The sequence below is a fragment of the Adiantum capillus-veneris genome, chromosome 1 (assembly GCF_014529385.1).
Source record: "Adiantum capillus-veneris isolate H3 chromosome 1, ASM1452938v2, whole genome shotgun sequence".
NCBI lineage: Eukaryota > Viridiplantae > Streptophyta > Polypodiopsida > Polypodiales > Pteridaceae > Adiantum > Adiantum capillus-veneris.
This window is the reverse complement of record NC_140931.1, coordinates 52463168-52480671: the sequence shown is the minus strand read 5'-3', so window position 1 is coordinate 52480671 and position 17504 is coordinate 52463168. Positions and strand designations below refer to the sequence as shown.

General features: G+C 39.8%; 1 pseudogene; it reads left to right on the top strand.

Annotated features, from left to right (window-relative positions):
* Positions 1–7429: 7429 nt before the first annotated feature.
* On the top strand, positions 7430–16143 carry LOC147464742 (serine/threonine-protein kinase VST11-like; annotated as a pseudogene).
* Positions 16144–17504: the final 1361 nt, after the last annotated feature.

Sequence of the window (17504 nt, the reverse complement as noted above, 5' to 3'; positions counted from 1 at the left end):
ACTTGCATCACTCATGTCATGATCTCTTGTAACCCTCTTACCTACAGGCATGACCATAGCTCCCAAATCATCCTCTTTCTTCTCCAAACGGATTATGCTTACCACTTTTGTTTTGCCCTTTTCTTCTGCTGTCAATCCACTTGGTCCTGCTTCCCCTTTAATCTCAATACCATAATCTTGAGCTCGAGAAGAAATTTGTGGAGGAAGAGGAAACATGTCACCACCCATTCTCTTTGGCTTGTCACATTGAGGGCTTTTTTGACCCGATTCACCACAATTGTAACATTGAAACATATCCCCTCTTCCAGCCATGCCTCTTCCTCTACCACCTGTATAACCCTCATTGCTTCCATAACCACGTCCATATCCATAGCTTTGACCTCTTCCACCTCCAATCATATGCACAATAAGATTCTTCATAAGACCGACAACCTCTTGCATCTCCTTGCGAAAGGCATTCACATCATGAGAAGCTTGTTGATCATAACCTGGCTCCCTGATGAGGACCCTTGGTTGCTCTACCACTTTCACTTCAAGCTTTGGCTCGACATTGATTCCAAGTTGATGAAGACGCTCTGCTTTCCACTCTTTATTCTTTGCAATTTCAACTACCTCCTCAAAGGTCCTTGGCTGCTTGAGCTCTACCTTCAAGCATAGGTTACTCCTCAAACTTGCAAGAAACCTGTCCTTCTTCAACATGGCTGGAGGAATTTTAGCCCCGAAAGATGTACACCACTTTGTCCATAATGCATTGAATGCCTTGACAAAGTCTTCTATGGTTTGGCCTTCACCTTGTACTAAGCCTTGAATAGACTGCCATACCTTTTGTGGGTCTTCCTCCTGTTGAAAGTGTGTAAGAAAAGCATGACTTACCATTTCATAAGTCATAACTTGAGGAGGTTGGGCTGATTTTAGCTCCTTTTCGTAGCCTTCCAACCATTCCCTAGTATCTCCCTTCAAACAGAAATAGAAGATTCGCAACACCAACTCTAGGTCTTGCTTGTCAGCAAGAAGGCAAGCAAACTCCATTCTCTCAATGAAAGCTTTGGAACTTTCATTTGATTTTCCATTAAACTCCGGAAAATTAAATGCCATGTCTTCAAAATCTGTAAACTGAAGGTAACTTGAAGCGATTCCTTGGTGGCGGGCACCAAAACACTGTTGGGAAACAAGCAAACTGAAACACCTCTATAGTGATGTCACCCAAGAGCGTTGAAAGAGAACTACAGGACACCAAAATCTTTGCAAAATATTTTTGAAACACCACCAATCCAATAGGAGTAGACCCTTGGGAATTTACTAGCCGTCGCCCACCCAATGTCACTTAGGAGCAAAACCCTGTCAAAGCACGGATTTAAAGCACACGCCGACCAATGCAGATGAAGACGAGAGCCTCTCCTTTCACAATCAAACATCACAAACCCATAACTTCAACATCAATTCCACAATTCGTAGATACATTCCCTCCGAATCTGTCTACACACAATTTGCCACTAGGTTGCCATAGCCATAACCCTGCAGAGAACTAGTCGTAACCTGAAGAGAACAACTCCAATTGGGGCACTTTAAAGCTTGAAAAAAATATTGAAAAATGAATGGCGAGAAAGCTGAAGATAACCAAAATTGATTCCATATGCCTCCATGAGCAAAATTGACGAGAACAAAAAGCTGTCCCAACACAACTACAGGGTGAAAGCATGTTAACCTGTCGCGCTTTTTGTGCTAGTTAGCAGTTTCAAGTTAGCACATCTTCGAAACATTGGGAGTCCGGTAAATTTTTTTACAAATAATATCAAAATTTGTCGGAGGTTGTACATTTGGATTACTTGTTTCAAGTGCTTTCTATTGATATATCATGTCATAGATCTTGGAGATGTAGCTCAAGTTATTGTACTAGTTAGCATATGTCAAAATTGTGCTAGTTAGCATTGTCCGAGACATGAAAAATCATGACAGGTTAACATGATTTCACCCTACACGTAGAGAAGGCTAGTCGGGGCAAAAAACTGCATCCAAGAGCACCAAGGAGACACAACGAGCTAAAACCTGCAAATTTCTGATGTTTGGATGAACTTTTTTAAAGTTTGTACATGAGTTTTAGTTATATACAAGGCTCACTTCAAAAAACTCACTCACGGGCACTTACAGTAGCCCGATAGCTGTCACTAGACTAGCGACTTGCAGTGCATGTACATGTGCTTGCTAAAGCAAGCTAAAAAACCCACAAAAAGAAAGTCCACACGCCCTTTTGACATGGGGCGTCATGTCCATATGCACAAATTTACAAAAAAAGGGGTGTCAAAAATGCGCCCAACAACGTGTAGAACTTCAAGTCAACATCATCACTCGTGGTCAGCATCTCTTCTTCATCTTCAAACCTGGCTCTTGATAACATATCTACAACAGGCTTATCTCTACCTACAATATGACAAAATTCAGGGTTAAGAGACTTGATATACGCTATCCATCGTAGCATGGAAATGTCCGGAGTAGAGCAATTTGCAATCATCCCTATCAGTGGCAAGCAATTTGTCTCTACCACAACGGAAGCTCCAGTAAAGTATTATTTATCGGTCCTTAGAGCAGTAGCAACGCCCCAAAGTGCCCTCTTAACCTGCGGATATCCTCATTGACAATAATTGAGCACCTTGGCTCCAAATCTCACTGCATACCTGTGTCCTTCAACATCATCCTGACCTATAGCCCATCCAATACCTTTCGGGCTAGTGTCAACTGTTAAAATAACTGGCCTGTCACATTTATAATCAACTTTCCTCAAGGTCGGAGCCTCAAGAAGCATCTTCTTTAATTTCTTAATAGCTTGTTTGTGAACTTATTCAAAAACAAACCTCTTACCTTTCGTAGCAATTGATACAGCACCTCTGCAACATGGGCAAAGTGTGGCAGCCAAATACGATAGAACACACATGCGCCTAAGAATCGACGAACCTCAGTAACTGAAGAACATGTATCCTTCATCTTTTGGATTGCTTCAACTTTTGTTGGACTTGGCCTTCTTCCTTCAGAACTACACATATGTTCCACAATTAAGACCTCCTTAGCTCCAAAAGTTGATTTTTGACCTAAAAGTGTTAAGTTAACTTCTTCAAGCCTTGATAATATAGCATCATAGTCAACAATATGTTGAGCAACAAATTGTCTGCACCCCCTCTAGTCTTTTGCTTCATCTTTTGAGCCTTCTTCACAGCCCTTAATTGGTAGATCATCAATGACAGGCATGGTAACATGTGGGATAAAGTCCCTTAATACCTTATTCATGCCGTTCATCATATGAGCTACTGAATTAGTAGCACCTTGTGGCAGAGTGCACATCCTTACCAAACCAAGAGGATTACGCATTGTAGTAAGATCCCTGCTCTCCCAAGCTAATTGGAATTGATCATATCCTGAATAAAGATCGCCCATGGAGTTAATAGATCTACCTGCAAAGGCCTCAACAAATTTATCCACAATTGGGCCATTACCCACATTGCGGATTGTTACTTTGTTAACTGGTTGCATATCCTGAATGAATCTTAATGTACCATTTTTCTTCGAACAGTAAACCATCGATTAGAATACGGAGCACATGACGGCTCCAAAACTCCCATTTGGATCTTTTCATTAAGCAAATTGATGAGCTTTGGCAAGTGAGCTTTAGGAACTGGAATAGGACGCAAGCTCCATGGCATGTGTGGAATAGTGAAAATAACCATTGGTGAAACAACACTCACATCCACACACCCTATCTCAGTTGGCTCAAAAGCAAAAGCTTTACCATGTTTTTTGAGCATACCTTGAAAACATTGGATCTCCTTTTCATTGAGGAAACCGTCTTCTCCAACCTTCAGCTGCTGCTGCAGTGTCTCCTTAGTAAACTTATGCCCTATGTTAATTGGATTTCTGAGTATAGGCTGTCGAGAAGCCTCTTTGATCATCCCATCACTTCCAACTGGCAGAAGTGTAGCCACTGGCCTCACTTTGTTTGCAACAGTCTTGTATTTGGTCTCTACCTGCGCTTCAACAGTTTCACCTAAATCATCTTCAATATGCATAAGTGCTTTATATAAACTTAACTCATCATACATGTCTATTGAATGGACCTTGACTACTTCAGTTCCACTTTGTAACCTTTTTTTCCTGATCTCTTCAAGCACTGACATAGTATCTTCATAAGATACCTCTTTAAAGACTCCTGAAATCACATCATTAGATTCAAGCACATCACAACCCTGCAATTCACTTTGAATACCTGAAACATACTATTTTTCTCACTTCGGCAAATCATTAAATTTTCTGAAAGAGACTGAACCTTCAGATGTTAACCCCAAAAACCCTGAAGAGAAAGCTTCTCTTTGCGAGAACTTCTCCTCATTGTACCACCATTAATGGCACTCCGAGAAAATCCTATGCAAACCTGTGTTCTCTAAACTCCTTGTGTATCTTTGGCATTGGATGATCACGTAGACTGTCCTTATTCCTAGCATGGTCAACACATACAGTCAAGAATTGCACTGCTTTCTTACCATCATGGCTCCGAACCCTGGCATAGGCCGAGCCATCATCCATCACTTTGGTTTCCATTCGCACAGCCGTAATGTATGGTTGCCCCAAAATTAAAGGATAAGAGGAATGCTCCTGTATAAATAAGTTTTGCTCATCACAGACATCCCCTACAATTACCTTAACATTGCACATGCACCATAGAGGTCGCCTGGAAGCATATTGGCAGCTCAAATCCGCCAACCATGGTCCACATCAATAGGCCATTTCCCCTTTTTGTGCAAGCTTTTAGCCATCAAATTGATCTCCGATCCATGATCTATGAGTGCTAAGACCGGTTCTTCAATGTCGCCTAGCTTTACAACAATTTCGGTTGTTCCTCTTGCCCAATGAGTCCTTGAAAAGTGACTCCTTGGTATGCTTTCACTATCGTCATCTTCATTGAAATGAACATGCCTTACCTTAGGTAAGGTTGGATTTGACACCACCACAGACCTCGACTCTTCTTCTTCTTCTTCAAGATTCGCCAAATACTCTTCATAGTCGTCTAGAATTGCTTCAATGTGGCGTACCGCCTGGCTCTTCACTAACTCCGGCTCTTGTTCACTTGGTATCTGCCGCTTCCTTTTGATGATATCTATTATCTCCTCATGAAACTCACGTTTGGAAATCCCCAATATATCACCCAATGTGAGCTCCACCTTGCTATTCAGAATTCACTCTTCAAAGACTTTCTTTAAATCCGTAGCTATATTCAATGTCAGACTTGAACTTATAAGAGGGCCCCTGGGTTTTCTTTGCTTTTTGTCCTTAGGTGCCTCCTCCATCACCACTTCAGGAGTGGGCTTTGGAGCAGGACTTTCTTCTTTCTTGCTGTTGAACCTCGTTGTCCTCTTCGATGTCCCAAGAGCTTCTTCATCTCTTTTCCGCTTTTCCTCCACCATAGCCTCATTAGCTTGAGACTTCGCAATGAACACATACACCGAGAGGGAATCCATTGGATCAGTCCACCCTGTGGTTTCTCGAATTGAATTCCCTACTTGCCGCAGCTTCCCATAAGTTACCTGTCCAGTTTTTGCTGTCTTCAAAGCATAAGGCCATAATTGACCCTTGGTACCTGCACCATCTTCATCACCCTTCCCGCAGACTTGCACCCATATGTAGTTTCCTCCACAAGAGAAACATTATGCTGAATCTCATCAACTATCTTCTTCATGCCGCCCCTACCAAAGTTCAGGTGGAGCATCTCACATGTTGCCCTAAGGTGTATCTTCTTGTCCTTCCAGAACACCACATTATTTTTATATGCTTCGTCAAAATCATCACATTCCTTAACATACTTGTGGTCTTCACTGTCACACCACATGCATTGGTCCCAGCCTTTGCATGGTGGTTGCTGCCTAGGCTTCGATGTAGACCCCTTTGCAGCTAGACCATCAAATTTAACAGCTTTAAAATTCAAATTCAATTCTTGAATACCTTTTATCAATTTGTCAAGAACTGGCTCCTGCACTCTGGGTATTGCAGAGGTTGTTTTCTCTTTAGGTTCCTCCTCCGCAACATCCATGATGTCAGCCACGATGATCTTGTCGACTCTTATCTGTCGTTTCATGATCATGTTGACTGCTTTGGTGACTACCTTCTAGTCGGATGTTAAGCCCCATTCTCCACTTGCATCCTCTAGCAATTGCACTAAACTCTCCTGAAGTCAAGGATCAGTAGCCTGGATGAACAGCTCAACCTTCTGATCCCTCATTGAACGTTGCTCTGTCAAGGACAATTGCTCGAATTTCTTCTCAAATTCCCATAATAACTCTCATGCAGACAGATTTTTGTTCTTCTTTTGCACCCACTTTATGAACCTTTGCCTGGTTACTCTTTGAGAATCCTCCAAGAAGTATTCCTCTTGAAGTGCCTTCTTGAAATCCTGCCAATTCGGGCCTTGAAGCACCTGAATTTATTTAATTTGACTCCTAAGTTCCGACTGAGCAATCAAATGGAACCCTTCTACTGCGTTCACATCATCAATTCCATTCTCTTCCATTGCCTGTTCATAGATATTGCAGAATTTGTTAATATCCCGACCTTCAAATCGATGCAATTTCTCGGTAACTGTGTGCCGAGCTTTACGGATCCTCTCTTGCAAATTGTACTGCTGTTGGGCAGCCTGCTGTTGTTGCATGTAAGCAACAAACTGCTGCATCATTTGTTGCATGGCAGCCTCTGACGGTGTCGACATCCTTCTTCACCACATTGCTCACCCCGGCTCGTTTCGCGTCGGGTTCACCAAGAATGTCGGGGGATAAATGTGCAAAAGGTGAGCCGGGAAGGCACCAGGCCCTTGGCTGTGAGAGGTGCGCGAAACAAGGTGTAGCATATGCAATTACCGACAACAGTATTTAAAACAAGCAGTTCGTCTAATTTCCAATTAATCGACAAAATCGATGATTAATCAATCCCTAATGGAAGATTAAATGCTCTACAAGGAAAAATCTGGCTTAAATCAGGTGCTTAAACAAGAAATTGATGAATTCTGCTTACTTTGCCTTATGCTCCTCGATTCGAATGGTTAATAAGCTTCGAGCAGATTTCGAATGGCTAATGAGGCTTAGGAAAGGTTTAAGACGGCTTAAGAGAGCTTATGACTCGGGTAATGAAAGCTTAGAAGATTAGGCTCGGTTTAGGAGATAGAAAATCGATTAGGCTTAGCTTATGGTGATAGATTAGATTAAGAGAGGTTAAAAAAAAACTAAGCTTGAGGGTTAACTCCGCTCTTGATAGCTTAAGAGCTTTGGATTATGGCTTATGAAGGGGTTTAAGATTACGAGGATTAAGCAAGCTGGAAGATTCGGAGGAGAAGCTTAAGAATATCCCCCGCTTATGAGGAGGAGATTAGGTGCTTCAGAATTATCAAGAGCTTAAGGGTATGGAGCTTAGGAGGAGCCCTTCCGATGATGAGGTGAAAAAATCCCAACAAACCACAGGTTTGTTCTTTTTATGGATGCATGTCCCCTCTTGCTAAATTTAGCTAGGCACCATTAGCGACGTCGCTAATGGGTCCTCCACAAAGTGAGCACCTCAGCCCGATGCATTCATTTCATTTTTATTCTGCCAGCTGCTGCTGTTGCCCAATCTGGCACGGATCTGCAATCGACTTGAACTTTAAACTGCCATAACTTCTTCATCGTAGCTCCAATCGACGAGCCGTAAAGATAGGCGGTAGAGCACATCGAGCACTGCATTTTAAGAGCACAATACCCCATCCGTGTTCACTTCAAGCATAACACTTTTTAGCATCATTAAGGCATGTTTTGGCCCTTTCAGCCGCATTTGAACTCGACTTGCAACCAGCCCTTAATCACTGTTCATTAAACATATAAGCTTCAAACAAACTTAACGTGCATTTTTCTGGCATCTTTCTTTGCATGTGAGTGGAGTTGCACGACAACGCCAATAGTAAATCTATGTAAAGTTGAAGAGGAGGCATTAAAATAATAGATGATCAACGAGGTAGATGTAGAGTGGAAAGTAGCTATGGATTGGGAGTTGAGAGTTCTTCATTCTATCAATGTCACTCAACTCACTCCCAACCAAATAAATGCACAATGGCATCAACAAGTACTGCCATACCCTTTGATCAAAGTAGATCTGCTACAGGTGAAAGAGAGACTGTTTAAAGAGATGCAGCAAGAAGGTGCGAAAAATGACCACCCAAAGTGGCGGAAGAGCTGGTTGAACAAGAATCCGAGGTATCTGATTCTGCTCACAAGAGCACTTGCAAACCTTCAAAAAGACCCTACTTTTGTCCTGTACCAAGAGTAAGGACTTGGCAAGCACATGAAGCACTAACAAATAAAAGACCAACCTAGCTAAACTACCCCAAACTGCCAGCTCCAGAGTAGGGTCAAGTCAGCACAGAGGAGTACATGGTGAAAATCCTCACGGGCGTCATAAAATTTTTCAAGAGTGTACCGGACCTCTCCTGTGCCATGCTCTATAAAATTTGCAAAATGCTGCGCACATGTATTCAAGCATTTCATAAGCCGGAGCAGGCAGGAGCACCATGGATGTCATTGCTATGATTTGAGCGGACAACCTTCAGAGGAGGTTCTCTACGGCTTCTACGCAAGGTGTATGTTCCTGCCGTCAAGAAATATACTCGCCTTTGAAGAAGCCTTCTATACATGATTTTTTACATGGCGGACTAAAATTTTTGGACCAGTAATCAATAACTTGACATCCAGGTTCGTCGGCTACTTTGCCATAGAACTAAAAAATAAGATCACCATGCAGTTTTTGCAAGTCCTAGAAAAAGAGTGATGCCTCAGATACGAGAAAGCTTTACAAGCACTCAAAGACCGCCTTGCCAGTATCGTAAGCCTGAAGACTACCTCAGCCCATAAAGTTGTGTCAAGGGACAACACAGGCGAGGAGGGGGGGAATGTTAGCAGCAAGATAACTCGGACATTAAAAGCTAGCTCGAACAACATTTTTTGGAGCTCTCATCATTGTAAAAACATTTATTATTTTGATAAATCGAGAATATTGTAACTCCTACTTCACAGATAACTTTGTAATTGATGAGCCGGGCTACAAGCTTCCTAGATTATTAGTTTTGACCACCAAAAACCTTGGCTAAGGTATAAAAGCCAACTTTTGTAATATTTTTATAAGATTTTGGATAAGAAATACACAGCGTGAGCTAACGGTGCTCACTTCTTGCACTCTCCCACTTCCTACTCCCTCCCCGGTTGTCACATTGCAGTCGCGTCTGTTGCGTTGCAACCGTAGGTGAGAGCTCTACGCATTGGCGTAAGCATTTCACGGTATTTCGTAGCTTTTGGCGTCGTTGACCCACGGCCTAATTTCATCATAACTAGGAATTTACACTCTTAAATCAATAACTAAGTATAGGCGGGGTATTGGGGCATTATTGCTAAGCATTTAGATGCATTCTGGGTCGAAAACAACTAGGTCAAAATCTCACTATTGTTAATAATCGCGTTTTTTGCACTTCATCGAAAGTGGGATTTGAGACCATAAGCATTGTGCATAGGTCTTATAGAATTGTCCTAAAAGTTTCATTACGTTTGGATGTCATTTGATGCTGTAATGGATGTGAATTGTTTGCCGATGAGCGATTGGCTCTTGGTGATTTCGGTCATTTGAGTGTAGCTTGAGTTAGATGCGAGTTGTTAGTTGTTTTCCAAGAGATTGACACCCTCTTGTAGCCTCCATGCACTAGTCGAGTCAGCTTCATCCCATGGATTGACAATTATTCGTGGTTCTCGCTAAATCTGCAATAAGATAGGAGTGAGGTTAGACGCACGTCCCACAAGAGGTAACTAAACAAATAATCAACATTCGACTTTCTAAAGTTTTTAGAACACGCAAGAATACCTCTTTTGAACTTTTTGTGAAAGTGACTTGTTGACATGTCACATTAGCAGAGTTCTTGTATCTATCTTATCGACGAGAAATATTCAATATATCCATATGATTATGGACAAAGTCCTTGACTTGTTGAAATGCCTCATCATTAACCAACCCCACCATAATTGGTGATAGAGGTTGAAAATCGTTCATAAGCATGAAGGGATTAAACTTAATCGTAATATGCTTTGCATCATATTAACAAACTCCAAACTAGAGAGGTAATCTTCCCAATTGAATTGTTTCACGCTAATGTAGGTTCTTAGCATATCCTCTAGCACTTAATTAACATTTGCAAGTGTTAAGGTTCAGGCCATCTAGCCGGACACCCATCACATTGACCATACTAACCTTATCTATCTTTCTTTTAATCATATAGAACAATAAGAAGTTATAAAGTAATTCCAAATCCTCACCGAGAGCTCCAACCACATTGTGCTCATGTCTGATCTTCTTCTCCCTTGCACTCCACACACATTGCGCACTCTTCAAGTGGTATTGCAGTTGGAGTGAAGGTCTTGTATCATTGCAATGTCGTGGAGGAGAATAGGACGAAGCTATAAAATTTTCAAAATTATCTTGTAGCTAAAATTTGACTAAGTAAAAGATCGATTTTAGCTTGGTTCCATAATCCTTGCTGCAAATGTCATGGTCTACTGAAAGTCCATTAGATGATTTTAGCTCGATAGATTTGCAAATTTACTGATTTGTTTTGACCTGTAAAACAACTATTTCATGTCTATTTTTGTTATTCTTGATTTTTTTTCCGAGATCAGCTTTGCAAAAGAAAGTTTAGGGTAGGTGCAGATCAGAGTACAAATTTCTGAAGGTGCCATATTTTGAGGTGCCAAAACTGATAGATCTACATTTACATTACTTAAACTATTGAACCTACATTTATGGCCGTACTGTGTAAAATGATGAATCTACACTAATGCTATCTAAATCGGTGGATCTATATTTATGGTTGTACTATCTAATTGGCAATCTGCACTAGCATTACCTAAACTAGTAGATTTGCACTAAATAATTTGGTGTTGCTTAAATTGGTGAATTGACACCATGTTGACGCTTGTACACTGCCTAAATTAGCAAATTTGTGTACTTGACCAAGGCAAAGCATAAGATATAATACATTTATCACTTGTTTGACACAAATTTGAGTATGTTGGGTAATGAAATACTTACGAGATTGTTATCGATTATTCCAAATCACCTTATGTGATATGGTTTAATTTAGTAGTAATTAAAATGCTTATGGTGGATAGACCAACGAGGCATTCATCATAATAAAAAGATTCATCATAGCAATTAGCAATAAGTATTTGAGAAAATATAAATGTAAAAGGAAATAAACTTGCTTGATTGATCAAAATGAGAGAGAATTACAAGTTAAGCATGGTGGCCTTATAATGAAAGGTGGCAATAAATGATGAAAAGTGATATACACCATATGTGGAAAAATGTCAAGTAGCATGTGGGCTATGTAATGAAAATTTATAGATAATTATTTATTGCAGGTGGCAAAAGAATAAGTGAATTATGGACTATGCAAAAGGATAGCAAGTTTATGGATATTTCATTATTAAAGTGCTCTTTATGAGCTATGGTCACTTTATGTGTGGGCAGACAATTTGTAATCATTTTAAGCATTCAAGAAATTTGTAAGTAAATATGTGCAAGAGGAAAATGCTCACTCTTGCACCGGGGGGGGGGATATTGCACCCAATGTCTGTGTCCTTCTTTTCTCTTCTCACATCTCCTCTCTCAACGTGCCTCTGTAGCACTCCGCTATCGGAGATGTGCCTGCATGTGCTCTCCTACTTCTCTCTCTCTCTCTCTCAAATCGTGTACTATTGGTACATATGTGCATTTTGCCAAGTATGCAGATATGTTGATTCAATTGTCTGCAATATGCTATTTGTGTATTTTGCAGGCCCTCTGTGCACTTGACTACAACAGTGGTATCAAAGCAACAAGGCTACGATCTTGTTAACAATCGATCAAAGAGATCCAAAAATTGGCATTTGAACAAGGATACAATTATGCACTAGAGCCGAGTGCACTTACATAATTATTTTTTGGTTAATTTAAATATTTTTGTTTTATTCCTCTTTCATGTTACCTGTTTCTGGTAAATCTTTGGATGCCTCAATGTTTAATCCTTCATTAATTTGTAATCAGTGAAAGTTATCCTAATAGGATATAAAAATTATGATATTTTATATATTGAGTAAAATATAATTATTGCTAATACCTCAGTTAGCGCTCGATAGATATTGATATAGCTTGTTAAAACAGTGGTAAGATGGACATGAGGCTAGATATGATTAAGAAGAATATGTCATTAGATTGAGGATGTGTATAGTACAAGAAGAAGTTCTTCATATCAACGAAGGCTTAGTTAATCCTTACCTTGGCTCCCAAGAGACCAATTCCAAGAGAAGTAGAAGAAGAAGGCATGGTGAGATGTAAGAAGAAGGATGGATAGAAGAAGAATTGGAGAAAATTTCAACATTGTAGACACAATCCTAAGAGACCTCAAGAATTTTTTGAATGAGTTTCATTAAAGATCTAATGGATATGGGAAACAACCCCAAGTGACTACAAAGTCTCAAAATTTGAAGGACCTGTGTAGTATCTTGATAAAACCCATCACTCGGCAAACTCAACATATGAAGCGGAGTAGGCATGATGGAGTAATAGACTAAGGGGCCAATATTATCGTGCTCTAGTAAGGTAAGGGGCAACCATTACCAAGGTTGTAGTAGCATCAAACCAATGCACTCTTTGACCACCCCACAATGGACATCTTTATTGTTTGACGGTGATAGTAGGGTGGGCCTTATTCGGCGGTGGTTTTTGTTAGCTCCATAGTCCTCAACACAATAGCGGCAATAGCCCGACAATGTGCATGGGACTCTGCACATACCCATGTAGCCCACCACCCATTCCACCCATGCAAACAAAAACGTTGTGGTGGTAGGCAAGAAATTGACAACAACAAAGAGCGGTTTGAGCTCGTGAGTTCGTAGCCTGCTAAAATTAGGGCATGCCAACCTTTTGCTCAGCCGTTATCCCAAAGACAATGACTATCAGTTTAATAAAAAAGGGTCGCTAAGCACTCATGCAAAAGAAAAAGAATTGCCTCTATATATATATCTCTCGCTCTCTCTTCCTTTCTACCAACTCTCCTTTGACTCCAGTTGCCTACCCAGTAGCACTCGCACTGCTTTGCGCCCCATTTTCCACATGATATCACCGTAGGATTGGCACACACATAACCTGGTTTTTCTCTACGTTGTGGGTGTGCTGATGATCATGGTGGAGAGAGACGGGAAAAAAACAATAGATAGCTACGACCCTTGCAGTGTGAGGAAATGCGGGTCTTCTTGACCATCATCATCATTTTAAGAAAGCGATGGCCTTACACATGCGCATAGGAGGGCTACATCTGTTGCTTGAGATTTTAGACAAGTGCAAGTTGTTTGATGGAAGGGCAACAATTGCAAACTACCATATAATAGGAAATTTGTGGCTTGTCCTGCTATCACAAATATAAATTTACATGTGCAAAGATGCCTAAATGCCCTACTTATCCATTTTCTTGATTCTACTTTGCATGCATGTGCACATAGCATCTGCTTCTAATGTTTGTTGATTGCATAACCAAATGATGACAAGATTTTATACGCGTAGCATTTTTCTCCCCGAGAATGCAAAGCAATACAAGCAAGATAGAACAGACCCAAGAGTTGAAAAACATTGAAGTAAAGTTGGTCTCTTCTTTCAAAATTCATCTTTGTCTTCCATTCCTATTGCAATAGTTGAAAATGATTAGCGCAATCTAATGATGAGCAAGTATATTGATCCAACTAAAATTCTTTAGGTGTATAACATTTATGAGGAGGCACCTTCTTGAGATCCTATTGAAAATGAGAGATCAGATTGTTTACAATGTAATGTGTCTAATTCCTTATGGGATGGTAGGGTGTGGTTTACACACCATGAGGCCTTCCACCTCATTGCTCACTAGTCGTGATTAGCGTTTTATGCATTAAAGCTTCATGATGGGGCAAACCTAACTTATGCCCCTAGTAAACTCTCCCTTAGTCCACATGCATGATTACATATCCAAAATGATTCCCACATATGTATGCATGACCCATGGACCTTTCTAGCACCTTTCCACTGCATAATGGAGCCAATAGATAGGCCAAAACAGCCCCAAAAAGGTGTACATGAGTTTTCAACTTGTACTCTCCTCTTTGGCTAATTTGAATGATCTCTCACACCTCATTGATGATGTCACTCAACCTACCACTTCTTCTCCTATATATTGAGCTCATTTCTATGCTCACAGAAAATGTAACTTGATGCTACATTGAGAACTTGACCAATTTTTGTCATTTTGTGTTCTTAAGCATTCTCTATATTAATTAGGATTAGTGTTGTCAAATCATGAATGGGACATTAACTCGTCCTCCTTAACCACACTTATCTATCACGTCAAATTTTTAAACTATGTCCGATGCTCAACTCCCACTTATACTTGGATATATTCTCTTGACTGACCAACCTCTCATATGCCCCTCTTTTAGCCATCCCCTTTTTGCCTCTTGCCTCCACCGTATGCACAAGCTAGGAAAATGATTTGTAAACAGCCTATACTCATGCATCTTGAAGGTTTCTCATGATGCAAGTGTAAACTCTATGGTTTCAAGGTAAAAAAGAGGCTATTGTTTTCTAAGTTGCCTAATAATTCATAAGCTAGGTAATTTAATAATTGAGTTATTGATAAAAGGCTTTTGACAATAACTAATAAAGCCAGGTTACATATACACAATGTTTGATTTTGTGGTTTTGATTACATTGAAGGATAAATCTGAAATCTATATTGATAGGTTTTGAGGTTGTAAATTGAAGGAACTTGCCCGTGAAAAATGAGCTCAAATAGAGTTGAGGTATTTCCTTTGCCTAGATTTTCTTAGAGGAGAAGATGATGTATGTGAGCTGATTGTGAAGTCTTTTACTCAAGATCATGTAGCATTTATTAGACAAGGACATGATTCAAATGCGGCAAAGAGTCCAAGCTCAATGGCTAAAGGTTTGGGCTCCCCTCTAGCATGGCATGGCAGGCCAACATCTCCTGCCCGTGCCTCAACACTTAATTAACAAGAGACAATTAGAGAAGTCTCTTTTGAAGCTCCAAGGCCACACACTAGAGTGGACTTTGTCTCCACTGAATCATGCTTAGTCATTAGATGCAATGACCAAACCATTAGAAAGATCTCTCAACAATGCTTTGATGGCATGTTCATTTCCTCTAGGGGGCAATCAAAATCTCCTCTCAACATTTTACTCTTCCACATCCAGCTCATCACTTGGCTATCCAGATGCCTCGCACAATGACATGAGATATCTCACTAATGCATCAAAAACGTCAAGTGGCTCTGCTCAGTTGCCACCATTGGCAATTGGTAGACTATGAGAAGATGCCATTGCATCACAAGAAGCTCAAAGCATGCATCAGGTCCTCAAGTGTGGTTTTGATGTTTGTGGTGATGGGATAGACATGCAAATGCTCCCCTTGATACTTGCAGCTCTTGTAGCATCTAGAGACCGTTGTTTTGTGGCATCAATCAATCCATTGGAGAGCTTATGCCAATGAAACATTTGAAGTTTCAAAACATGACTAATGATGAAGAGAAAGCTTTTTACATGACTTGTCTAGAAAGAGAAATCTCGTTATATAAAGAGATAAGACACAAACATATTGTTGGTTACATAGATATGGACAAAGATGAAGAGGCATTGTTCTTTATATATTTTTGGACGATGTTTTTTAGCGGATCTATTCAAAGCATGCTAGAAAGATTTGGCACATTTAGTGAGTCTCTTGTTCCTGTCTACAAAACACAATTACTTCTTGGTCTTGAGTATCTTCATAAGAAAAAAAGTTTTCATAGAGATATCAAAGCTGGAAACATGCTTATTGATTCTAATGTTTTTGTGAAATTGGCTGCTTTTGGAGTATCTAAAACATTTCATGAGGACACAATAACTGATGCTTGCAAATCCATCAAAGAGTCTATTTTTTGGATGGCACCAAAAGTTATAATAGGAGACAATTATGTACGTCATGTAGATATATGGAGTGTAGGATGCATGGTGATCAAGATTCTTATTGCCATCATGTATATCTAAACACATGAGTTGAAGTAACTTAGAATCATTGTCAAAACTTGTTTTCCTACTCAAACAATGCATATTATAAAAGAGCTAAGCACGACAAACTATACCAAACCTCAGGCTTCAAAAACCTCTTACATGTGCTAGTTTACTGATCGTTATAAGTCTATACATCATACAAGATCATTCTCACTAATGAGTGGGATAATTTGTGACTAGGTTGAACAAAAACAAGGTAAGTTCTCTTCTTTTTTTGGTTTTTCTTTTACGCAGTCACTTAGCACAACATTATGCACCACCTCTTAAAACGTCTTCTTATACAACAATCCCTCAATTTATTTTACTCGTTTGATAAATGCTCACTTTGTTTACTTGTTTTAAGTGATTTTGTTGTAGATATACCTAAGGAGCTACACTCAGGTAGTTTTGGACTTTTACAACAATGGAGAATACCACCAGACAACTTTAAAAGCTACTCACATGAGCTAAGGTGATGTCAAATAAAATATACTCCAATTTGATGACAAAAAGGTAGTCAATGTTTTGTCTTTTATGCCTTGCTTAGTCCATTGGTCGTGTGCACACATATTTGCATTTAGGCAGTGTGTAAATGTTCATCTTAGTGTAGATTGTCCAATTTAGGCAACACCAATTATCCATGTAGATCCATCGATTTAGGTAGCATGAGTGCAGATTTGCTGATTTAGGCAACATACCAGCAAACAATAGATTCTCTAGCTTAAACATTACTAGTGCAAATTTGTCGGTTTAGGTAGCACAAGTGCATATTCACTGATTTAGGTAGCACGCTTGATTAGTATTGATTCGTTGATTTAGGGAACATTGATTACAAAATCATGTTGCAGTGATTGGCCACCACTGCCCCTAGTATGATTTTGTTACCCAGGTATATAATGAACGTGATTTGGATTTGGATTTGGTGTTGGAGTTGGAGTTGGATTTTTGAATTTGGTTTATGATCATATGATTTCAATAGTATACATTGAATTAATGAAATTTGATTATGTAACAATGGTTGTGACGAATGATATCTACATACATTCAGACATATGACATATACTGTCTATTCTCGTGGTATGGGACATTATAATATACAGCATGTGGATGACGGTAGGCATAAGCAAATTCATTTGTTTCAGTTTATGGCTTTTTATTTTGTTCCATGATATTTTTTATACATAATTTTAACCATTATTTTTGAAGTATGATTTGCTGCTGGCCAACACCATATTAGTGAATTTGAAAATTTTCCAATAATCACTTTCAAAAGGAGCTTAATATTTGAACACATGGCCAAAGCTTTGAGATCATGGCTCAAAAGAGATTTTCAAGTACTATCTTATGGAAGGAGTTGG